Source organism: Acinonyx jubatus, chromosome A1, assembly GCF_027475565.1.
Source record: "Acinonyx jubatus isolate Ajub_Pintada_27869175 chromosome A1, VMU_Ajub_asm_v1.0, whole genome shotgun sequence".
NCBI lineage: Eukaryota > Metazoa > Chordata > Mammalia > Carnivora > Felidae > Acinonyx > Acinonyx jubatus.
Window position 1 is genome coordinate 162182932 of NC_069380.1, and position 27437 is coordinate 162210368.

A 27437-nucleotide genomic window follows, 5' to 3' on the forward strand; every position below is an offset into this window, starting at 1 on the left:
ATTTTATATTCTCTCTCTCTTCGGAATACTCTGCTCTTTGACACAGCCGGCAGCTGAGATACAAGAACTTTGTCAAAAGCACTTTGAATATGTTATGACAGTCTTGGTGGCTAGCATCTTTTTCACCTTTTTAGGAGACAGAAATTGTAAGTTGCCAGTCACAAACACAAGTGAACGTTGCTTGCCAAAACTAACAAACTAAATAACAATAAATGAATGAATGAATGAATGAATGAATGAATGAATAAATAAAATATTTAAATTTGTTTCTAATCTCATATAAGCCAGACTACATGCTATTTAAGGATGGGAAGATCCATAGCTTTGCAGTTCATCTGAATAACAAATATCAATTAGGAATACTTCATGAATAATTCATATGAATATTTAAACTATACAATGTTAGGAAGCAAGGTGTCTGTAGAGGTAGTTGGCAGGTGTTTCTGGTATGTATGAAGCTACCAAAATTGGGCTGTTGAAACATATTATTCTTTTATGACTACATCTTTATTAGAAATGCAGGAAGTACTTACATTGTTATTTGAACAGCTTCCCAACATGTAAGTTATGTGGCAAAGCTTAGATGTGGTAAAAACATGATGGATTAGAAAGAGGCTTTACATCTTTAAAAAAGAAAGATGTTCAATTGCATTGTCAAAGAAACTATACTTATTTGAATTAACGGCTGCTGACTTTTGCCTGGGGTTTTTTCCAGATGTCAACAGAAAGGATAAACATAATCCTCAATTACTCCCCCTGCATCTGCCAAGCACTCAGGCCAAGTCCAGGTGAATAGCATACAGAACCAAGGGGAAAAGAGCCCTGCATCCCCTTCCCTGTTCCTTCAAAGCAGAATTAATGCCATGCTAATTGAAGTGGTTTCATTTTGTTCAGAGTATTTCTTGAAAATTCAGGCAATAGAAAATGTCAGTTGTTATGTTTTGTGTGAAGCTGGATTTTAAAAATACTTTAAATGGTATTGTTATTGATGTCTTCAAAGTAACAGCTGAGTACCATGCCCTAAGCACCGCCCCCACCCCACACAGACACCTTAAAATCCTGATCTTATCCATTGAGATTTAAGAACACTGTGGTGACAAATCTTCCCTCAAGTGGGCTATGGTGTTCTCAGAAGCATCAGGGTTCCTTGATGACTCTTTTCAGAGTGCCTTGAGGACGCAAATTTTCAGGAGCAAGAGTATTCTCTTTCTAACAGTGTGGTACCTGATAGCAGTAGGGTAATGTAACATTGATCCAGCATCCAGCTTTCTGTGGGGTCAATTTCAGTTTGTAAAACGGAGAGGAGTAAGGTCCTTTTTGGCAGGTATCTTAACCACCTGAGAGGACCAAATCTCTGATGGTTCATTCTTACTCTAAATCTGGTAATATTTGTAGATTTTGCAAGAAAATCGCTGTAAAAGCTCCTTTTAGGGAGTGAACGAATAAATTTCTCTGGTTCATTTTTCTTTTGTACTTCTCAGACTAAAGAATTTTTTCTTTCCTTTTCTCCCTCCCTTCAGTGCTTCCTTTTTACCTTTACTTCCATTTTTGGTCTCAGATGCTTATTAAAATCAATAGAAACAGCCAAAACATTTGCCTGAGTTAAGATGCTTATTGGTTTTCTTAAATTAGAAGTTCAGAGATAGGCTGGCTTCAACTGATAGTTGATCAGAGAGTGCCCAAGTAGTTAGTTTCTTTCCATTTGTGTACTTTACCTTCTACAAGGACAGCTTCATCTTAACTCAGGATTTCCTCTAAAGACCACCTCTTTTCTGATAGCTTTCATGGGAGATCAGGAAAAACGTTTTCCTAGAAGCTCATATTTTCTCACAGCCCAAATTAGACTTGACCTAAACCTGAAATCAGTGTTTAGCCAAGCAGATGGAATTTATTTCTGATTTGCTTAAGCCAAGGACTTTCAGTTAGGGTTCAATACTACCCCAAATGCCTGGCCCCAAATGGAGGAGATATGATTCACTAAAAGGAATCTGCACGCTATACTCAATTTCTAGTCGATCCTCCATTGTCCTGGGTCTTTGAATTTAATCAGACAGCAGTGACTCTATTATATATATTATTTTACATAATGTATAATCACCAGTTAGACCAGTTCCCTCCCCTTCTTTCTCTCTCTGGATGTATATATACATATGTATGTATATGTGTGTGTGTATATATATACATACATATATATATATATGTGTGTGTGTATATATATACATATATGTGTGTATATATATATATACACACATATATGTATATATATACACACACACACACACACACACACACACACACACACACACACATATATATGTAATTTCCAGTTTGGGACATTCCTCTTAGCTCCATTTTTTTTGTGCAGTTTGTTGAGTTTGTGTACGCAACACCTCTACTTGGATGTCTAATAGGCCCTTACAACGTAGCATGTCTTAAATCACACTCTCAATTTCCATTCCCTGTCCACTGTTTTCACTTCTACTCTTTCCTACCAGTAAAATTTCACCCAGTTGCTGTGCATAAACATTTTGAAGTCATCCTTGAGTGCTTGCTTTTCCTCCCACTTCAAATTTGTTTGGCTCAATATTCATTATGTCTCCTGTCTTCTCCTCCCTCCACTACTCTTCCTCTCATAAAGCTACCAGCACCTCATTCTATAATAACATCCTACTTAACTTGAGGCTCCAACTCCCACTTCTTTCTTCTACTCTACTCACTATAAACAGAGTTATATTTTAAAAGCATTAGTTAAATTTTGTCAGAAACACTAATGGCCTCCCATCACACTGAGAATAAATTCCAAAAAAGATCCTTCATAATCTGCCCCTTTGATATCTTACTGCCTTCATTGTTTCCTCACTTGTAATTTCTGTTCCAGTCTTCTATCTTTCTGGCAGTTCCTCAAAAGTAATAAGCTCATTTACTATGAGTGTTTAAAAGGATTGTTACCCATTCTAGGTTCTGCTATTCATTCCTTCTTGCTTGTCTTATCTTGTCTTGTCTTTTCTTTTCGTGTGTGTGTGTGTGTGTGTGTGTGTGTGTGTGTGTGTGTTACGGGCTTGCCTTTAGCAGTTTTACTGGTGCATAGGAACCATTAATGAGTAGATGAAAACAAGAAATTATGTATTAAGGAGATTACTTGTAATGATTAATTAATTATCTCTTCTTCTGTTAAATATGGATCCTTGTTCATGTTTTGGTGAAGTAATATTTACAGAGCAGAGATAGAGTCTGCCCAAATCATGTGTCTTGAAGTCCTAGAGTTCACAGTCATGCTAATTTATTTTTTTTTCTGGATATCTGTGTTTTTATGTAAGAAGTAGTGGGCTAATGCATTTTGGACTTAAGCTATTTTGCCTTTCCTGTTTGCTAAGATGTTAAACATGACTGGAGTCTGTTGGACTTGTCTTGTGCCTTTGAAACAGGAATATATGTGTGGGAAAGCATCATAAGAAGGCTTTATTATATACCATGTATTTTTTATGTTATAATTTACTAGTACCTTATTGGGTCCTATTTATTAAAATATCAGAAATGATAACTGTAGGCAAAGTCCAGATTTGGGGATCCTTTCAACCTGTCATTAGAATAAAAACTTGCATGGACACCGTTAATTACATAGATTCCAAAGTGTGTTTAAAACATGACATTATTTCTTTAAATCCAGAAAGATTAAATTATTATGTAAACAAATAAATACATTATTTAAAAAAAAGGTTTATGTAATATTTATCTTCTTGTTTTGGGAACACTCTTTGGAATGATGACAGATTTTTTTTAATATTTATTTATTTTTGAGAGAGGGAGAAAAAGGGAGGGAAAGACAGAGCATGAGTGGGGGTGGTGCAGAGAGAGAGGGAGACACAGAATCTGAAGCAGGCTCCAGGCTCCGAGCTGTCAGCATGGAGTTGGATGCAGGGCTTGAATCCATGGACCACAAGATCATGACCCAAGCTGAAGTTAGATGTTTAACCGATTGAGCCACCCAGGCAACCCTCCAAATTTATTAAAAGACATAAACTATTGTTTTCTGTTTGATGAATTTGTATTATTTTTGTTTCTCTTTTAAGAGGTTAGAGTAGTGTGGCTTTGGAAGAATGGAAATAAAATATTCCCGAAGTTCTAAATCCTTCAAGATAAAATATGCAAAACTTGTTGAAACTGCTTTTTATATTTATATCCCAATATGTAACACATAGTAGATTCTTAATATTTGTCATATGGCCATTTTGATGGTTGAGTAATATTTCACTAAATAAATAAGCCACAATTTATTTATCATCTCTCTTGCAATGTAAATTTGGAATTATTTTTTTTTAAGTTTTGGACAATTATAAATAAATCTGCAATGAAAAAGAATATGAATATATATTTCTCATGGACATGTTTTTATTTCTATATTGTAAACATATAGGTATAGAATACCTAAGGTAAGTATGTGTTTTACCTTCAAATAGCTTGATAAGCAATTTTTCAAAGTTGTACCACCTCACACTCACTGACAATGTGTAAGAAATCTAGTTTTTCCACATTCTTGCCAAAGTGTCTTATCAGTGGTCTTATCAGTCTTTTGAATTTTAGCATATCTGGTGGCTGTGTATTTATAGGTAGGTGTATCATTGTGATTTGAATTTGCATTCCCCTCCTGATACTATTGATGTTAAGCATTTTTCCATATTGTCTCTGGTTATTTGATACGCTCTTTTTTAAAATGCCTTTTCAAGTCTTTTGCCCATTTAAAAAATTGAGTTGTTTTCATTTATATTCCTGCACTGATCTAAAGGAATTCTTTATATGCTCATGATACAATTCCTTTGTCAGATATCTGAGTTGCATATATCTCCTTACAGTCTGCATATGTCTTTTTTAGATCAGTTTTAAGTTAGAAAAAGTAATGAAATGTTATCCCTGATTATACCAATTGTTGTCAAAGATATATAGCAATAGAAATTCTCATTTACAGTTAATGGAAGTGTAAATTTCTCCAACCACTTCGGAAATATATTGTTACAGAGGACTAAATTTGACTATTTGCAAATTGTATGACCTGGCATTTTAGTTTTAGGTATACATTTAATAAAAATATGCTTGCTTATGCAGCAAAAGACATGTACAAGAATGTTTATAGAAATATTACTTATAGAAGTAGAAAATTAAATACAGACCAAACATCATTACTAGAAAGGATAAAGAAATTGTGGTACATTCATACATTGGAACATTATAAAACAATGAAAAGAAATGAATCATAGCTACACATGACAATATGAATGAATTTAACAAACATAATGTTGAGTGAAATAAACTGAATACAGAATAATAAATAATAATGATTCTACTACTAGAAGATCAAAAACATGCTAAGCTAAACTATGGTATTAGTAGTAAAGAGAGTGGTTAATTTTTTGTATTGCTGCAAAACAAAATACCTTAAAACTTAGAGCCTTAAAACAATAATAAACATTTATTATCTCATACTGTATGTGAGTCAAGAATTCTGGAGCAGTTTGGGTGGTTTTGGCTTAAGAACTCTCATGAAGTGTCAGTCTAAATGCCAGAGTTTTGGTAATTTGAATACTTGACTGGCACTGGTCTACACACCCCAAAATGGCTCACTCATGGGGCATCTGGGTGTCTCAGTAGGTTAAGCATCAGACTCTTGATCTTGGCTCTGTGCTGAGTGTGTGGAGCCTGCTTGGGATTCTCTCTCTTCCTTTCTTTCTGCCCCACCCCTGTTTGCACTATCTCTCTATATATCTGTCTCTCTATCAAAATAAATAAACTTAAAAAATGGCTCAGTCACATGCCATACCTTTGTTCCTTATTGACTTTACTAACAGTCCCTTCATTCTTCCCCATATGGGACTCTCCGTTGCGCTGTTTAAGTGTTCAAATGACATGGCAGTTGGCTTCCTCCTGAGTGAGTGATTTAAGAGTCCTTGTAAGGAGGAAGCATGATGCCTTTATAATCTATTTCCCAAAGCACACACTGCCAATTCAACTCTATTCCATTTGTTAGAAGCAAGTCATTTACTTTAGTTCACATCAAGGGGAAGAGAATTGGGATCTATCTTTTGAAGGTAGGATTATAAAGCATTTATAGACATATTTTAAAACTAATTACCTTTGGAGAGAAGGGAGGAGGTAGTTACTGGGAGGGAACATGAAGTGAGGAACTTGTAGGATACTCTTTCTTAATTAAGTATTGCTTACATTGGTATGTTTCTTTTGTGGTAATTCACTGTGCTCTAGACTTCGTGAATTTTTCTGATTGCATGCTTTGTTACAATTGAAGAGTTAAAATGTTTAATGCTAAGTTTATTTTTCACTTAAACAAGTAGCTATTTGAAGAAATTGCTTTTAATAAATACACAGAATAAAAAATATTGGAAGTATAAACAGGGTAATTAATCATGTAGATGATCCCTTTTTCTGTTTTAGCAAATGTTGTACCATAAATTGATATTTCCTATGTCTACTAGGACACTAAAATATCCTGACATATCACAATATATGATGGTTCAAGGGACGGTTCAAAATGCTTTTTTTTTTAGCATTTTATTTTTCATCATGGTAAGTGTACTCTTTAATTCTCATCTCCTATTTCCCCCATCCTCCCACCCAACTCCCCTCTGGTAACCATCAGTTTGTTCTCTATAGTTAAGCATCTGTTTCTTGGATTGTCTCTCTCTCTCTGTCTTTTTCCTTAGCCCATTTGTTTTGTTTCTTAAATTTCACATGTGAGTGAAATCATATCATATTTGTCTTTCTCTGACTTAACAGCATTATACTCTCTAGCTCTTTCCATGTTGTTGCAAATGGCAAGATTTATTCTTTTTTATGGCCGAATAATATTCCATTGTATATATATATACTGCTCTTCTTTATCCACTTCTCTGTGGATGGATACTTGAACTGCTTCCATACTTTGGCTATTGTGAATAATGCTGCAATAAACATAGGGATGCATTTGTCTCTTTGAATTAGAATTTTTGCATTTTTTGGGTAAATACCTGGTATTGTAGTTTTGATTTGCATTTCCCTCATGATGAGTGATGTTGGGCATCTTTGCATGTATCTATTGGCCATCTGTATGTATTCTTTGGAGAAATGTCTGTTCATGTGTTCTGCCATTTTTAAATGGATTATTTGTTTTTTGGGTGTTAAGTTGTATCAGTTCTTTGTATATTTTGGATACTAACCCTTTATCAGATATGTCATTTTCAAATGTCTTCTCCCATTACATGGTTGCCTTTTAGTTCTGTTGATGGTTCCCTTCACTGTGCAAAAGCTTTTTATTTTGATGTTGTCAAAATATTCTATTTTTGCTTTTATTTCTCTTGCCTCAGGAGACATATCTAGCAAACTGTTGCTAGAGCCAACATCAGAGATGACTACCTGTGCTCTCTTCTAGGATTTTTATGGTTTCAGGTCTCACATTCAGGTCTTTAATCCATTTTGAGTTTATTTTGTGTGTGTGGTAAAAGAAAGTGGTCCAGTTTCATTCATTTGCATTTGGCTGTCCAGTTTTTCAGCACTATTTGTTGAAGAGACTTTTTTGTATTGTGTATTCATTTCTCCTTTATTAAAGATTAATTGACCATATAATTGTGGTTTTATTTCTGGGTTTTCTCTTCTATTCCATTGATCTATCTGTTTATTTTTATGCCATTACCGTAGTGTTTTAATTACTACCACCTTGTAATATCACCTTGTAATATAACTTGAATTGTGGAATTGTGATACCTCCAGTTTTGTTTTTCTTTTTCAAGATTGCTTTGACTATTTTGGGTCTTTTGTAGTTTCATACAAATTTTAGGATTGTCTGTTCTACTTCTGTGAAAAATGCTGGCAGTATTTTGACAGGAATTGCATTAAATGTGTAGATTGCTATGGATAGTATAGACATTTTAACAATATTCTTCCAATCCACGAGCATGGAATGAATATCTTTCCATTTCTTTGTGCCATCTTGAATTTTATTCATCAGTGTTTTGTAGTTTTCAGAATGCAGGTCTTTCACTTCTTTGGTTAAGTTTATTCCTAGATATTTTATTCTTTTTGGTGCAATTGTAAATGGGATCGTTTTCTTACTTTCACTTTCTGCTGCTTCATTATTAGTGTATAGGAATGCCACAGATTTTTATACATTGATTTTTTTATCCTATGACTTTACTGAATTCATTTATCAGTGTACTAGTTTTTTGGTGGAGTCCTCAGGGTTTTCTATTTATAGTATCGTATCATCTGCAAGTAGTGAAAGTTTTACTTCTTCCTTACTAATTTGAATGCCTTTTATTTACTTATGTTGTCTAAATGCTGTGGCTAGGAATTCTTGTACTATGTTGAATAAAAGTGGTGAGAGTGGACATCCTTGTCTTGTTCCTGACCTTAGGGTAAAAGTTCTCAGTTTTTCACCGTTCAGTATAATGTTGGCTATGGCTTATATATTGATATAAGGCTTTTATTATGTTGAGGTATGTTCCCTCTACACCTACTTTACAGAGGGTTTTTATCATGAATGGATGCTACACTTTGTCAAATGCTTTTTTTTGTAGAAAAAAGCATTATGTGGTTTTTATCCTTTCTTTTATTGATGTGACGTATCATGTTGATTGTTTTGTGAATGTTAAACTGCCCTTGCATCCTGTAAATTCCACTTGATTGTGGTGTATGATTTTTAAAAAATATATTGTTGCATTCAGTTTGCTGATATTTTGTTGAGGATTTTTTATATTCATGAGAGATATTGACCTGTACTTCTCCTTTTTTGTGGTGTTTTTATCTGGTTTTGGTATCCAGGGGATACTGGCCTCATAAGTCACTTCTAGTTCTTAGATTTCATGAGGCCATTAATTTTTTCCCTTGCTCAATTCCAGGGAGAAGATAAAATCATTGTTTTCTTAAAATTCTAGTTACATTGGTTTCATCATATATTCATCAGCCTAAGATTCCCCAGGACAAGGGCATATCCTGCAGGGAATGAGTTCCGTGGCCCTGGTGGCACTGTTTGGTACTGAAAAGTTGCGGCATTGCCTCAAATATTGGAGATGCAGATGCACCTTGCTGTTACTAAGGAGTTGCATTTTCTTAGTGACTCCGTGATAAATGCTGCTGTGAAAAAGGAGCACATAAGTAAGGGACTCTCTTGGGTGTAGACCATAGGGGAAGGGGCATCTCAACCAATTCACTGGCCATTCTTGAAGTCAGTCCCCTCAGTCCCTCTGAAACAGGGCTAACACATTATTTTAAAGTGTGAGGTTAAACTCTGTGTCTTTAAGGTTTATCCACTGCTTCTTTAAACTTTTGGAAGTGCATTCGTGATGATGAATTCTGGTACTACTGGTATGCAACATTACAAATGTGACAGGGGACACTTGAGAATTATAGCAGAGTGTACTTTGGAGAGGTCCCATTTTCTATATGTAAAAGCCACTGGGTTCACTCTTTATATAATTCAGACTTGAAATGAAAATTAATATATGGTAATCAGAGTTCATGTCATGAGAATACTTATCTTGAGAATACCTCTTTTATCTAAGTGTTCATTAGCAAAGGTAATAAATCTAATATTCTCTCCCAAATAATCATGCATTAAAAAACTATTCCTGAACTGGGATAGAAATGTGTGTCACCTGAATTAACTAAAGAACAATTTTGAAGAATTTAAAAATCAATTTTAGGCAGGTGCTAGGATTTTATTAACTATTTGTTACTTGGCTAGGAAAGAGAACCATATCTCTTTATCAATCAAGGCTCATACACTTCATTTAGAATTTTTGACATTTGTAGATATAAATAGAGTATCTGAACAAGAGCAGGACATTTAGATGACTCTTTTCGTAGAGTTCTGAAGGATGGGGTTATGCACACTAATAATATGATTATCAAAATTGTTTCTGATGATGTATAGTATTGAAAAATGGGTCTGATGATTTCTTAGTCTGCACTCTACCTAAGGGAAATGGAAATAGATGAAAAGATGTATAGCAGTTAAAAAGATCAGGATACTGAAAGAGCAGTTATCATTATTACAGTAAATTTGGTTTGGAACATTTGAAAATGAGCCTGAGCACTTGGTTGATAACCATTGCCCTGAAGAAACCTACAAATGATTTCCCTTGGAAGTAGGCTAAGGAAGATAATTCCAAAAGGACCTTCTTGATTATACTTAATAAGCTTTCAGCCTGTAATGATGTCCATGCACATGAAATGAACAAATTCCTGAAGTGGACTTCTGAATTCAGTAGGTTCTCAGGATTTTCTTAAGTAAAAGTGGTCCTTTGTGCTTCTTGCCAGTGGAGGTCCATATATGTAGGTTCATTTATATGTGCAAATTGGAATGCACATGTATGCCATATTTAGAAAATACAAATTCTCATTCTTATGTACATTTGGCTATTTGTGTTGATGTCTGTGAGATTGGGTATTACTTAGTAGAAATAGCATAGTGATGGTCATTTCATTTACATTTTATAGGTTTGTACCAGGTGTGTGTCACTTCATGTGTTCACTTATGACCCAGAAACAGCTCCATTTCAAGCCTGTATTTGTGAGTATATATGTGTTTGTAGGTTTCTATTTTAAGAATGTAAAAGTTAATTATATTCACCTGAACAGTGGTATTCTCCTTTGGATGGGATGGCTTAAGTCAGGCAACTATATTAGGTGAACATCATGGTAATGAAAATCTTACAGGAGAGGAGGTGTTTGGAACAGGACAACTTGGACTTGAATCCTATTTATAATGCTTACTAGCTATTTGGCTTTAACACCTAGTTTCTTCACTTGTAAAAGGTGAATAGTGATGATGATAATAGCACCTGCCTCATAGGATGTTTTTAAGATTAAGTGAGATAACAAATGAAAAGTACCTAGCACACGACTTGAAACACACTAAACCATAAATAGCCAGTAGATTATTATTGCTGTAATTCTTTCTAGATCAGTAAACTTCATGAAAGGGGTGGTGATGGTGGTAGAAGTGCCATCCAGCCCAACCAGCTGCCTCACCATTATGTGCTGTGGGCCAGAAGAGCAAAGAGATTACAGATGGTCCGGAATGAGTCATTCCTTCTGCCTGAGAATAATTTAGAGTGAATTTTGGGGTTCAGTCTTCACAATTCATCAATATTCTATCATTTCAATAGGCAAAATTAGAAGGCTGAAAGAGGAATGGCTAAGTCTTCAAAATTTGGTATTCCGGGGCATTTTGGAAGAACTTATTCAAGATAGACCTACATGCCAAGGTTGAAGAATACAAGTGGAGCATGGAGTTATTTAGAGAACACTCACAATTCTAAAAAGGCAATGTAGGTAATTCATAGCAAATAGGGGTGGCTTTATAATACAGTTTTCATCAATAAACATTTGTAAGCATCCAGGAGGGCCAAGGCCTTACCTGGCACTAGAAATTACTGAATAATTGCTTAACTCCAACTTTCACTTTAGTAATGGAGACATGGTCTTACATTGGTGCATAAGGGAGTATTCATGATGAGAAATGATCACAGTAAGATTTTATAATGACTACTGAAAAACATGCCACACATGGTTTCAGAATTTTGTTGGAGCAACTGAAACTATGATTATGTTCAAATATGACATATTCATCAATATGACTTTATTTAATGTGCGAGCTGTCCTAATGAAATTTTTAAAAGACTTGAAAACAAGGGACACCTGAGTGTCTTAGTTGGTTAAGTGTCCAGCTCTTTATTTCAGCTCGGGTCATGATCTTGCAGTTTGTGAGTTCAAGCCTTGCATCAGGCTCTGCCCTGTCAGTGTGGAGCCTGCTTGGGATTCTCTTTCTCTTCCCCTCTCACTGCATCCCCTCAAAATAAGTAAATAAGCTTTAAAAAATAAAAAGACTTGAAAACAACATTTATTTGATGTTGTTTTCGTATCAGTTGACACTATTCAGTTTTTAGTTAGCTTTGCAACTACACCGCTCACACACCGCGCACACACACACACACACACACACACACACACACACACACATGAAACCTTGGGGGAATTCCCTCAGAAAAATATGTAAAGATCCCCAATTTATTTCGGGCTATGGCAAGATAGCTTAGAACAGATAGAGTGAGTACTAATGAGTAATCTACCAAGTGAAACTCTAAAGTCTTTTTTGCCAGTGGACTTGATATAATTCATGTCAGCATGGAAAGAATAGATTAAGAATGGACAGTTTGGACTCACTCATATATTGTGCTTGGCTCATTAGCAACATTAGTGTACCTTGTTAGGTAACTACATGCATCAGCCTTGAATGCTATGCAAATAACCGTAAAGTTACCTTTTATTTTCAGAAAGGAGCTCTTAATTGCTACATTGGTTACATCTTCATCTTTAATAAAATGTTCCATTCTTTTTCTTTTTTTTTTTTGAAAAGAAATCAACAGGAAAATACTTTAGACCTGGGGTTTCTCAAACTTTGTATAGACACGGCACGGGGACCCATTTTGTTAAAATGCAGATTGTACTTCATTAGGTTTGGGGAGGGAATTGAAAAGGTAGGATGGAGACCATCAGTAGAAAATAATCAGCATCTGGGGCACCTGGATGGCTCAGTTGGTTAAGTGTCCGACTTCGGGTCAGGTCATGATCTCACAGTCCGTGAGTTTGAGCCCTGCGTCGAGCTCTGGGCTGATGGCTCACAGCCTGGAGCCTGCTTCCAATTCTGTGTCTCCCTCTCTCTCTGCCCCTCCCCTGCTCATGCTCTGTCTCTCTGTCTCTCAAAAATAAATAAACATTGAAAAAATTAAAAAAAAAAGAAAATAATCATCTTATGAAGGAGACTAGATGGAATGACATATACACAACACAGTGAAGAGTACCGGGCCAGATGCCCAACAATACAAATGTCCTTTGAGAACTTAGATTACCTCAAGAAAATGAAGAAAGGAAAGTCAGAATGGATGGGAGTGGAGAAAGAATCCTAAGGAATGACTGCACTTGGCTGAGTGGTGGTAACAGAGATCAAAGTTTAGAGTAGAAGTGATTCTGCTTAATTTGAATTGCAAAGACTGAGTTATCATCTAATCACTGGGAATTGAGGAATCAAGGCTAAATGAGTTAAATTAAGTTTAACAATATAATAATTAAGTTACAATTTATTAACTTGAGTTCTGTGCCTATGTCAATTCATAACATCTATAGTAACACAATGATAATAATAATGCCAGCCCTACTTATTTCAATTTTAATTAGTAGAAACAAATATATTCCTACTGAAATTCAGAGTAGAAATCAGTTTCAGGGATAATCAAGTCATGTCATCTCTCTTCTTATAGTCTTTGAACACTTTTCATTGTTTTCTGCATAAAGCCCCACATCCTTTATGAAGCCTGAGAGACCCATGAGATCTTGCTCCTTGCCAGCTCCGTAGCCCCATCTTGTTCTGTTGGCCCCATCACTCTCCTTGTTCCAACCACACATTCTTTTTGGCTTTTTAAACTTGACCTGAACTTTCCCACTTCAGGCCTTTTCAGATATAATTCTCTCTGCTTAGAAGATTTCCCCCCTCCAACCACAGGTCGTTTCTTTGTTAATGGCTTCCATATTACTTTGTGTTGCTCCTTTATAGAAGTTATCGTAACTGAAATAGGTTTTTGTTTTGTCATGGATAACCTAGGACTTCCCTTACAGGATGTGGACTCAAGTGGTTCAGAGACCATGCCTATCTTTTTGCTGACATCCCAGTATATAGCACAGGCCTGGCATGGAACTCATTAATATTCAAGGAGTGAGCAAGTGAATGAGTGAATGGTATGATCCAATACTCTCATTTTACATGAAGATGTAGAGAGTGATGAGTCTGAGTTTTCCAGATATGCTGAACTATAACCAAAGGTGTTTTATTGTAACTCGGGAAGAGAATGGGAGCAAAATTTTCTCCAATCCTTCAATATACTCAAAATAAATTTAAGAATATCATCTAGTTTAAGAAATCATTACCCCACCTTCTACTGTCCCATCATTTTTTTGTGTATATTATGTTTATGCTTATTGGCAAAACACGCTCTTAAAAGAATCATTGGTTATACCTGTTTTGCATCTCATATAAGGTGTTATGGCTAGAATATCACACTTTTATTTATCAACAGCAAGTTGGTCTCCTTGGCTACCTTCTTAAATTTTGTGGGTTGTTTTTTGAAAGATGAACACCCATCAAACCAACAATTGGCCGCTATAGGTATTTTTTCCCCATGTTAGACAGAAAGCTACATGATATTTTGGAAAGATGTTTGATATACCATCAATAGTGAAGCAGTAAGACCACTGAGACAACCATACATGTCACTAGACAAATAAGAGTCTCAGCTTGTATTCTCTTATACAAAATCACACAATTTTAAATTGCACTAAATTGGTACTAATTTGGCAATCTTAGCTTTGATATGCTCTCAGTCTTAAAATTCTAAGGACTTGAGACTTGAAGGGCATTCACACCAGGTTTGAATGAAATGTATTTACAGCACAGTGGGAGAAACATTTTATTTTATCCCTGGTTTTCGCTAGGCTTCTTGGTGTCGAAGCTGTGGAACTAACCAAACCTTATCAATTTTTAGCATCTCTTCTTTAAAATGACAAGCTTTAGAAAAATAATTCAGCATCAAGGTAAATAACCATATCCCTGGCTGCCTGGGTGTGTTTTAAACACTGCTGAGGAAAGGGAACATTTCTCCTAAGAAAACTATATGAATGTCAGGCAACTGTTTTTTTCTATAAGGCCTTATAAATAATAACTAACATTGTGCTAGGACAATAGAGGATTTTCTCAATCTCCTCTGGGTTCCAGGTAGAGGACTGGCTGTTAGCTCGCATTTATGACAAAGTATTATTTTTCTGCTAAAACAGATGGATTTTGAATTGACATTTTGACATCACAGGAAAATACATACTGTCCTTTCAAATACTCCTCTCGGATACATCAGGAAAACAACTATTAAGTGAAATGTATGACAGCAGGACTTCATTCTACTTTTCTTATTCGAGTGTTTATTTGTTTGAATTGGCCATAGATAGGTTCCTAAAGGATTTGAACTGTGTCAGAAATGATTTGATTTAAGTCAAACAACGAACACAATCACACCTTGTCACCACGCCCCAAATGACTTTTTTTTTTGGGGGGGGGGGATGGGCCACCTTCATGGGCAAAATGTAATATGTTCAGTAAAGCTTTCCTGGGCATTGCCTTATTTGTAGGATATATTTAAGACTGGAAAATGACACAGTAATATTTACCAGATACAGATATTAACAAAACAATTTCTACTCCCATAAATGTAAATATGGAAGTGCCTAGAGACAAGTATGTGACAGCTTGAAAATAGCGTATAAATTATATAGCATACTGGATAGAGATATTACCAGAATAATTTCTATATCTATAAATGTAGACTTAGAAATATGTTAGAGTTTTGATTACACAAATGTTTACTCAGGGGAATTATCACAGTGGGGATTTTTATTGTATCTGTGTGTTTGTTATCGGGTGGTTGGTAAAGATTTATTGATTATTCCATTTACTTAGGAATGGGGAATATTCTATTTTATTTTTTATTTGAGAACTTCCTATCATTCTTCATGTGCAGATTTCTTCAAGTTTTCACATATTTGAAAGGTTAGATTTATTTCTTGAACTACATAGTGAGTTCATTCCTCTGGATTTATTTTCCATTCATATATGAGGTTGTTTCTAATGTAAAAATATACCTTATGCATTTTGGCAACCCAGTTAAAGACATGCATTCTGGTCACATCTACCTTATCCACGCTTACCCTCTTTGACCATATGAGCCATTGTATTAAGCAGTAGATCATTGTACTTTTTTTCTTCAATCCTTCACAAATCATTTTCAATCATTTTGATAAAAGCTGTCAATCTTTATTCATTTTACCTTTCAAAAGGACTCAAAAGGCACTGGATTCTAATTTGCATGCCTAACCCAGTCTTGTGTTGTTATTAGCAGTACACTTTGCTTCTCCAACATGAAATTAAGATAGAAAAGTACTATTTTGTTGAAATAGTAAATGACATGATAGGCAAATTCTTCTTCTTCTTATTACTACTACTACTACTACCACTATTGGTATTAATATTGCAGGCATTTAGCTATGACTTTTTTTCTCAAGAACTTAATTTGTAAAGCTGATTAAAAATTATATTCAGTTTATATTAACTGTATCCTTTAAGAATCATATTTCTAAATCTTGTGATTAATACTATAATAAAAGAGTGTTTCAGGGCACCTGGGAAGCTCGACTGGTTAAGTATCCTACTCCTGATTTTGGCTCAGGTCATGATCTTAGAGTCACGAGATCAAGTTCTGCATCAGGCTTGGTGGTGGGTGAGGAGTCTCTCTCCCTCTGCCTTCTGCGTGCACACACTCTCTCTCTCTCTCTCAAAAAAAAAAAGTGTTTCAAGGTCCCCTTTCCTTTATGTCAAACCAGTTCAGTAAGCAAAGTGAAAGTCAGGGCTTTGATTCTCTTCTTAGATGCCCCTTTATTTGGGGCAGCTGGTGGGCTTAGTTAAGCATCTAACTCTTTTTAATTTTTTTAAAGGTTTATTCATTTCTCAGAGACAGAGCATGAGCAGGGTAGGGGCAGAGAGAGAGAGGGAGACAGAATCTGAAACAGGCTCCAGGCTCTGAGTTGTCAGCACAGAGCCCGATACAGGGCTTGAACTCCTGGACAGCGAGATCATGACCTTAGCCGAAGTCAGATGCTTAGCCGACTGAGCCACCCAGGTGCCTCAAGTGTTTAACTCTTGATTTTGGCTCAGGTCATGATCTCACAGGGAGATCTAGCCCAGCATCAGGCTTTGTGCTGTCAGCACATCTTGGGATTCTCTCTCTTCTCCTCTCTCTGCCACTGCCCCCCACCCTCAAAATAAATCAACTTAAAAAAAAGTCTCCTTATTTGAATGATACAGGTTTCTCTATAGTGATTACAGTGAATCACCTGAAAATGAATATGCCAAAGTATATTTTCCAGAAAGTTTGGGTATTTTTAAATTGCCTATTCATGTAATTTAGACCTCAAATCCCTATCAATCTTATAATTTGGTCAAGAGAAAGATGTTGTCCAGCAATTACTTTGGATTCCTACAGTATGTTAGGTACAAGCACTTTATCATTTCACTCATACAGATGAGGACAATTCCGAGCAGTTGAGGATACTGATGCTTAGCAAGGTTGAATAACATGACTAGTTATTGTCTATATAATAACTTGACTTATGAGTGACAGAAGTGTGAGTCAAATTTGTGTCTCTGATTCCAAAGACCATGATCTACTGAATTATTTGATTAGTTTCTTTCATGTTTATTTTCCTTACCTCTAATCCTAAAGGGGTTCTCTTAGACTCTTTGGTAGTAAAACTAGGGATACAAGCTGAATCTTAGATTTTAAGGTTTCCATTGTCAAAATTTTTCCTCCTCTTCAACTGAATTTTTTAATAATTCAGTAATAGAACTAGTTTGGATGAAACTCAGAATTTGAGATAAGAGACTCAACATTCATGCATTTCAAAATTCAAGCTTTTCCTCCGTCATGTGCAACTCTCTCTCATGGTATTTGGAGAGAGTAATGAGAGAACCTTAGATTCTCAGGTATCAATCATATCTTATGTGGTTATTAATATTTTAAGCATTTTACTAACAATTTAACTATTCAATTTACTTCTGTTTGAGGAGGTCATCAAGAAGATATAACTGGCGGTTGACCCATGAGCTGGATCTGAGCAATTGGAGGCTCCCCACCCCCTCCCTTGTCCTTGGAATGTGTGTTCTGTTTGTTTTCTGTGTTCTCAGAAGCTACTCTAAGGATATTTAGATTTGAGATAGGAATGTGTTGAGGCTATCTTGACTGAGTATGAGACTAAACCCAGTTAGGGCCTCTATATAAACTTCTAAGAGTTGGCTGGTGAGTGTAATCTACCTGTTTTGAGGCTGCCCAAGACAAGCCTCTTATGTCTGTTCCCTTGATTATTAAACCTGCCATCTACCAATCTGGAGTCATCTGCCTCATCAGTCTCTCTCTATCCTCCATGTATGGGGGCTGGTTTCAGATTACATCAGAAAGTTCCAGAAGAAGTTTCTAACCAACAAATTCTACCACTTGTAAGGAGTAAAAGTAATTAGCTTTTGTTGTTGTTGTTGTTGTTGTTTTTGTTTTTGTTTTGTTGGATGCCTTGGTCACTTTGCTCTTTCTCTCAGGGACCCATGTAATCATGTTGGTCTAGAATTTGTTCTGAATTTCAGGTAATAATTGACAGTGAAATAAACATTAATATTTGTAGTATTTCCACAGGGTATGTAATACAAATGATGAAAAAGAACATACATCAAGAGATTTGCTAATACATAGGTGGCTTAATCAAACCCTCACTTGTATCATAGAATGATAGAGGTCAATGAGTGTAAAAGGTAACATATTCTTCTTTTAGTTGAGGTGAATGAAGTCTAAAGGAATAATTAATTGATAGTAAAGCCAAGACAAAAACCTGTTCCTTTATAGAGCTGATCAATGAAGGAGCATGATTTAAAGTCCAGCTGCTTGAGTTCCCATCCTATCCTTCCATGTGGTCCAAGAGCTCTGGATGTTCCCTGAGTAGGCAATAGAAGGGTTTTTAGAGGAGAACTGGGTCATATATTTCCTTCCAGTGAGTTCTGAGTCTTTTAGGCGAGGTTGAGTATGGGTTGCTCTCTGGGATTGATGTCCCCACAGTTGCAGAGTAAGCTGCCGCCACTCTGCCCCTGCCCCCGCCCTATGAAGCAGTTTGTGTTGCTGCTGCAGGATTTCTGGGTGGGGCAGCCAGTCCAGGATTATTGTGCAAGCCTTCTGAAGCTCTACACAGACAGATGCAAATTCCTCCTCCCTGGTGAGCCCCAGGAGTTACCAAGGCCCCAACATCATCCATGCCATTCCTAATCAGGCTTGTGGGAGTATTTCCTCCTTATCCCACAACTTTGGATAAGGTGGAGATTGCTAGATTCACAGGGCAGTTGAGAAGACTGAGGTAAATAGAGGGGAGGGGACTTGCCTGCATCACAGAGCCAGGAAACAGAGCTGGTGAGAACAAAGTACTGATGTAGATGCTTCTTCTTCACAGCAAAACTAGTAGAAGGATTGATTTTTCCCATCTTACCCCATGAGGAAGCTGAGACTCAGAGAGCCTAAGGAACTTGTTCAGGGTCACACAGCTGGTAAGGAGGGCTTATAATACCAACAGGAATAATAATACTAATAAGGTAACATGTTCGATAGGTTCCATATGTCAAAAATAATCTCACTGAATGCTCACAGTTCTAGGAAAGTAGATACTATTTTTTAAAAATATTTATTTATTTTTGGGAGGCAGACAGAATGCAAACAGGGGAGGGGCAGAAAGAGAGAGGCAGACATAGAATCTGAAGCAGGCTCTAGGCTCTGAGCTCTGAGATGTCAGCACAGAGCCTGATGTAGGGTTCAAACCCACAAAGCGCGGATCATGACCTGGGCCAAAGTCAGACACTTAACCAACAGAGCCAACCAGGCTCCCCAAGAAAGTAGATACTGTTTCCCAATTTTGCAAATGAAGAAACTGAGGCCCAGAAAAGCGAGGTAACATGTGGAAGCCACATGGCTGCTAAGTAGGAATGGAAGTAAAAGGAGCTAACCATTATGGATTGCCTTGCTGTTTAATTCTCACATCTTTACTGGGAGAACAGGTGCAATTATCTTCATTCTGAGGAAAATGGGGCTTAGGACAGTTATTTGATGAAGGTCATACAGTTAATAAGTGGAAATATAAAAATAGTAATAATAATACTAATAAAACTGAAGTAACATGTGTTGAGCACTTACTATATGCCGAGTATTATAGCATGTTCTGTGGCTTAGAGAGTTAAGGGGCTTGTGCAAGACCACAGGCCCAGGAGTGGCAGAGTGGGATTTGAGTTCATATCTCCAGAGATGTTGTTCCTACTGTGGGAGGGGAAGTTGCTGAACACTGAAGCATTTCAACTTGTAGGACATCATCTGCTTGGAGGGCTTCCTGGCAGTGTGGGCATTTGCAGGGTAGCATCCTGACCTACAGTGTTAGTCACTTCAAGACAGCATAGACTCCACGCCAAGAACATCTCCCTTGGTGCAGCTCAGTGGCCCAAGATGCTGGCCTGCTACTGACTCCCTGCTGACATCAGACATGACATCAGGGGGTTGGGCCCCAAAGACAATGACAAAGATGGGTGCAGAGACAAAGAGGCCAGGGGATCTCTGAGCAGGGGCAAAATGGCAGAGAACAACCACCTGCAGAGAGTGTGAAAGGGGGTGGCCCTGCATCTCTAGCCTCTTGAGTTTCACTCCGGATAGAAGAATGCCATCTCCCAATACCCTCCCTATACCTGAGCCAGGATCCCCACTCTTGGTGGGTTTCTGTGTGTGCCCTCCCAGCGCTGTCCCAGGGGTTCCAAGAATGTTCTATGGGGGTTGAGGAAAAGGAGAGGTGACTCTGAAGTCCTGGGTCAGAAACCTGTATCTGAGGGGGCGTCCCACTTTGTCCCACTAGCACCAAGTAATTGGCCCCAGGACACCCACAACCCTTCAGCTTTCTGGATGCCGAGGGAGAATAAGGCGGGGGTATATACTGTCTGGCCTGACTGACTGAAAAAACAATTCTCAGACCTCTGAAACTTCTCTCTTAGTCCTGTTTTACAGATATGCAAACTGAGATTCAAAAGAGGGGAAGGGACCCAAAACATTTATATTTTTGTCCTCTAATATTTTATGTCTTATTTTCTACTCCAACATATTGTTTGTTTTGGTAACTTTTAAATCACTGTTAAGAATCTGTAGTTTTTTATTTGAATAAATGTAGAAATCTTCTATATGTACTAGGAGTCTTTTATATGTGGTAGCTATTCAGTGACTGTTTATTTGAATATTTTAATTAGAAGGCAAATGGAAAGGAGTATCTTCGTACCATTTTAGACAATCCATGAGTCCTATTGATAAAGGGATTTCAACCAAAGGGCTGTTCAAGAAAGAGTAAGATAATAAGCCCCACAGGTAGAAGGAAAGGGTGTGCTAAGGATAACGACCCTCATACTATAAGATTTAGGGTCCTGACGGATAGAGAAAGTGGATTTAAGAGGACTTGAAAGCAAATGTGCCTATTCAGCTGCTGATCAGAAAATGACAGATGGATTCACTGAGAAAGTTGAAAAGGCACACCAGAAGAAGAAAACAGTACTATTATTTAAGATAATGGAGACATCCTTCACAGATCGTTTCTGGGAAAACCAGCAGGCAAGTTTATCCCCTGATTGAGGCACTGAATACTTTTCAATCAGAGCACAATGAGTTGACCCAATAAAAGTTTTCAGAGCAAAAGTAAAGCAAAATAGAAGACATTAGAGGCAGCAAGCATTTTACCTTTGTATAGTTTGCAATGCCATTGAGCAATGACATTAGCCATCTTAAGGCAGCATTTCTTAAAGTGTCTAGTGGTGTTGTGAGACCCGTTCACTGTTCTGTGAAGTCAAAACTATCTTCATAGTAATACTGAGGTGTTATTTGCCTTTACCAGTTTTATTCTCCCATGGATACATAATAAAATTTTTCCAGAGGCTACATAAAGTGTGATATCACAACAGATTGAATACAGATTTTTGAATATAGATGTCTTCTATTTAGTAGAGATACTAAAGAGATTTCCAAAAAATATAAGAGTGCCACTCCTCTATTTTTTTATTTCATTTAGAAATCCAGTTATTTTTACTAAAAATATTATTTATGTTAGTGTATGATGGATATGTTACTATTTTCCTAAAATAAATTAGTAAATATTTTTTAAATTTCTTAGCTTTAATTTCAGATATGATAAATATTGGTAGATAAAATAAACATCCACAAAACCCCTTAGCACCCTCCATATGTTTTTAAAGTATAGAGAGATTTTAAATCCAAAAGGTTTCAGGACCTTTGTCTTTAGGGATATGAGAATGTTTCTTCTAAAAACTGCTTATGTATGGTGGAGATTTGGCATGATCACTAATGTTCATTTCTCTTCTTTTGGAAACATGGGAGGAGTATCTTTCCTCACATCCCTATGACTAAGCAGACCTATGTGACTAGTTCTAGAATGCATTGTGGTAGCAGCGATATCTATGTGTCACTGTCTGTCAGAACACTTGATGGTTGATACGATATTTTTCAGAACTCTGTTTTCCTGCCATTGTGACCATGGAGGCATGTGTTGACATGAATGTGCCAAAAGATTAAAGCAGCCTGGGATACTGAGCCAACCTTAGGAGGAAGAGCAGCTCTGGAAGACCACCTGGGCTGGCTGTAGACCTGGCATGAACTAGGAAAAAGGTTTTTTTTTTTTTTTTTTAGTGATAAATCCCTGAGACTTAAAGGCTGGTTACTACTCTTGCATAAACTAACCTGTCCTGGTTTATACTGGCATGGGCAGACAATTTTAGGGACTCATTACACTGAGAGCTAAGGGAAAGTCCCCATGCTATTAGAATAAAAGATGATTCAGAATACTTTTTCAAAATTCTCACTTACTGTTTTTTAATGCTTTAGAGGTGATTTAAAAAATGACATCAGGCTCTGTGTACCCAATGTACCTAATACAGATAATAGGTAGGTCCTCGCTCTTTAGGAACATGTGACCTAAATGCTACCTTTTTATTTTGGGTGCTTTGGGAAATCCAGAGCTCAAATGTAATGATCATTTACATCTACAGAAAGTAACACTTTTCTTTGTCTTTGCTCTTTGAATGATAGTTACTAAATGATTACTATGCAATATGCACTTAGTTGGGGATAATACAGTGACAAAGACAGTCTTCAATGTCATGATTTAACTTAAAGGCATGAATTTGAGGAATAGCCAAGGGCAAAGTATGTATGTCAACTAAGTTGGCACATTTTCCAGCGCTTTCCAGGATGTTCCTGTAAAGCCTTAGGCTTACATCTTATTTACCACTCTTAGTTATGAGGAAGGCTGGAAATCACAGTTTGTTTGTTTTTTTGTTGTTGTTGTTGTTACTGTTAGGTATATTGACACTCTGAAGAAAATTGGTGGTTCTTAATAAGGTGGAAGAGCAGATAGATGTTGACTGGGAGCTAGGCATGTCTCCTATACTTACCCTTCATTTTTTTGAGGATCTCTCCCCCTCGATTATGCCAAGAACATGAACTCTCACATGCTGCAAAGGTATGGAATCAGTCCCCCGTGCTCCAGAATATCACTGTGTCACCCACCACCCTGGTTCACACAGCTGCTTCATGTCTAGTGGCAATCTACTGCTCACATGTGACTTTGGAGGCTGGGACATCTTTTCTTATAAACTGCTGTTGGGTCCATCTGCACTGATGCACCACACAGTCATTCTCCGCACTGGTCTCAGCTCTGGGAGTCAAGCGCAGGTTCCCAATGCTCCTGGACCCACAGACTGCTGTTCTCATACATTCTTTCTAAAAGCAAGGAAATTGGCTTTCTTTCATGTTGTAAACCTCGTGATTTTGCCTATGTCTAAAAATCCTCTCCATCCTTTGGAAGCAGAAAGATTTATGGACTATTTTTTCTGATGCACCTCTCCATAAGGCAACATTTACAGCACCAATTCCCTATTTGAATAGAAGAGAGGGAGAAGAAAATACAAGTTAACATCACAGTGTCATACTGCCACATTAGTGATTGGTTTTCAATATAATGTTGTAAGGTTTCTGATATGTATATGCACAGTGTGCTATGGGAGGTCCTAGGAATTGGTTCCAGGGGGGTCTCAGTGGTAACTTCCTGCAAAAGGTGATGTCTAAACTGAGAAGTTAGTTGAATCTATCTGGTTGAAAATAAAACAGGGAGGGAGAAGCCGAGGAAGGGAGAGAATGAGAAATATTCCTTTCCAGAGAAAGGAAATGGCACATGTAGAAACAAGTGAAAAGTATGAAGGAGTCAAAGGATTCAGTAATTCAATCCATGGCTTGAGAGTACAATGTGAAATAGAGAGGGATGGTGATGGAGAAGGGGCAAGACAGGAAAAGCTCTTTTGGATTTTATCAATGTGGAAACCAAGCGGCTGTAAAGATTATACGTTAGTAATAGCTCTCTGGCTACAATTTGAAAAATGGATTGAAGCTGTACAACAGCTAGGGAGACCTTATAGAGATCTGTTGTAATTATTTTGGTAAGAGACAATGTCAGGTTGACCTCATGTGATAGCACTGGGAGAAAATAATTGAATGAATTGGAGGGTTATTATGGACATAGCATAATTACTAACTTCACGAATCAACCTTTGTCTTTGGATTGGCAGTTGAGTGTGTGTTAGTGACATTCTCTGAGATAAAAAAACACAGAAGGAGGATCACATTCTATGAGGCAGCTCCCTTATCTACAAATCCTTCCCATTTCCTGCTCTATTTGTTTTTAGAACTTAAAAATACGTGTTATATTTTATTTTTTCTGACTTTTTACATTGCCACTACCCTGTAAACTCCTTGCGAGAAAGTATTTGCGAGAGTTTTGTTCTCTGTTGTATCCCTGACTTCTAGAACAATGCCAAACACATCGTGGCTACTGAATAAATATTGGATAAATGGTTGGGTGACTGATTGACTGCCTAAATGAGTAAGAATGGGTCAATAGTAAAATACATAACGTTCAGTCTTTAGAGCCTCTGTGTGTGAGTTGCCTTTTGATATTCTTTTGGGGATGTCTAGTAGACCTTATTAGATATTTTATGAAGCTCAGATGATGAATTGGTGTAAAAATAGAACTTTGAACCTCAAAATATAGATGGCCTTTGAAATAATGAGAGTGAATGAGATGTCTGTCCTGTGGTTCAGCTTTTGGTTAAAGAGAATATCCAATTAAGTAGCATTCTTCTTTGCAGCTACTGTAAAACCTGATAGAAATTTCCTTTCTTCATCAAGACCATAAGACTCCTCTGTGAAGGCACCTTTCCCACACTCTATCAGTCTCTTCTTCACAGGGAATATAATCCCTTCATTGAGATGTATAAATTCTTACATTTCCTGTTATATCTTATGTATCATGTTCTATCTCATGGCTTAGGTTACTTAGATACATAGGGACTTTATAAGATTTGGTGATTGATAATGAAGAAGTTGCCAAAAACAAAGGCTACTTATCTGGCACTCCTTCCAGTCTTATATAAATGCTCTTGGGGGAAAAAAATGCTCTTGGAAAATGTTATATTCACCTAAGTATTTTCCTAACACCTCCAATTTTCTTTCTAATTATTCCTTTTTACATTTTTTAAATGACCCACACCTAAATGATTTTTCTCAGGAGAAAAAGTTCAAGACATCAGACAGATATTTGCTCCCCCCCCCTTTTTAGGTAGAGTTAGTTTCTAATTTGCCACCAATTGTAATAATAGGGAATTCAAAATTCTACCCACTAGTCAGATACAGAGCCAAATTTCATGAATGAGTTCTAGAAGGTAGAATTTAATGGTGTCTCTTTGTAGTAGTTGCTTTGGGAATGATTTTATACACATATATACATATACATACATATACATACATATATATATATATGCTTTGTTTTTTACAGTAAATATGAAAGGAGTCCTCAGATGAAAAAGTGTTGATGCTTATAAACATAGCTGGAAATGTAATGTGGCTGAGGAACTGATGGGGGCCAGGCATCACTAGTGTGTTATTTTCATTCCTGGCAATAAGGTACACCACAGTGGTCTCAGGAGACTCAAGATAGATTCATGAGTTGGGGGATACATTGACTGACTTTAGTGGTAAGAAATATTTCCAGGTTTTATATTACAATTAGTTTTCTTATAGCTTTTAGTTAACCAATACAGTTTCTATGTAAGAGCTTAAAAGAGTTTGAGGGATAGAGATGTGAAAAAGGGAACTATCTGCCTAATATCATCTTTCTCAAGAAATATGCCAAGTTATGCTGAGATTCCTTAGAAGTCATCCAGCCCCTTGTGGTAAGTTTGTGTTCACCAAGTATAAGGGATGGCTGGCTATAGGTTGTTATAAAATTGTTTGCAGTCAATCTATAAATGATTCTGGAAATAAGAATGAAACCACTGAAAACTTGGCTTTGCCATATAAATTGTAAAATTTGTGAAGTCAGGGACTATGCGTTATTTTTTAAAAATACTATTCATTATATTTCAAAGCCCCCTGCATCCACAAAAATGCAGCTAAACAAGTATTCACTGATCATTTATTAATTACACAAGTAATTTGAAATCATGCTTTAATACATTTTTTTAAAGCTCAGCATTTGCTATATGCAGGATATTCATTTTTAGCTTTTAATGCCCTAGTTTGGAAGTCTTTAAATACAAATTTTAGGTACAGAGTAATTTACCCAAAAGTTTATCAGTAGAGTTTTAAATGGAACCAAGGACTTTATATTCTTAGTCTTTGTATTAGATAACAGAAATGATTCTTAAAGTGTTTTTTCCATTGTGGATAGAGCAAGCCCTTTGGGAATCAATTATTCCTCAACTGTGAAATGAATAGTTTTATCCTTATCTCAAAAAAAGACAAAAAATGAAACAAAACAAAACAACAAACTCTTGGAGATCATCAGATATTCATTAAGTGAAAGGTTTGAGGGTGAAACATGGATCAACCCATTTGTAGTACAGTTCTGAGAGAGTTGCTTGAAGCTCTGAGCAGAGGTCTGTCTGTATTCCACACCTTACCCTCTTTCATCCACAATCACAAGAACTTCTGAAATTGTGGGGGCACCTGGGTGGCTCAGTCAGTTTAGCATCCAACTTCAGCTCAAGTTGTGATCTCATCGCTCGTGAGTTCGAGCCCTGTGTCAAGCTCTGTGCTGATAGCCCAGAGCCTGGAGCCTACTTCGGATTCTGTGTCTCCCTCTCTATCTCTCTCTGTAACCTCCTTCGTTCATGGTTTGTCTCTTTTTCTCTCTCTCAAAATTATACAATTATTAAAAAAAAGAAATTCTGAAATTGTTAAAAAGCTTTTAAAGTAACAAGAATAGTCTTGTTAATCTTCTATCTTTGGGGGAAGAGGTAATGGTAAAATAATCATTGTCCATGGAAAAAACAGCAGCACTCCAATGAAAATCTAGTAACAAATGCACATGGAGTCAAATAAACATCATCCATTTTCTTCCAGTTTAAAAGCCCCCATAAGTTCCAAAGGCAGATTTTTCTTAAACCCTCCTCCCCAAAAGATTTTTTTTAAATCCCTAACAACAATCCTTGGCATTGGTGAATAGCATGATTCTAAATTCAGACCTGTTTCCTACCTCAGGCTTAACGTTGAAAGTCACAGTTTTAATAGAATGATTCATTTTGGAGAGGTAGGCAGCCACGTAATCATGTTAGATACTGGCTGTTTATTAATAATAAATGTAAAATACCCAGAGAAAATCTACATCCTTAAGTTAATCAG

At 36.7% G+C, this 27437-nt stretch overlaps 1 pseudogene; it reads right to left on the reverse strand.

The window, feature by feature from the left end:
- The window catches only part of LOC106982274 (surfeit locus protein 2-like), a 66406-nt pseudogene extending 42932 nt beyond the window's left edge, over positions 1-23474 (reverse strand).
- Positions 23475-27437: the final 3963 nt, after the last annotated feature.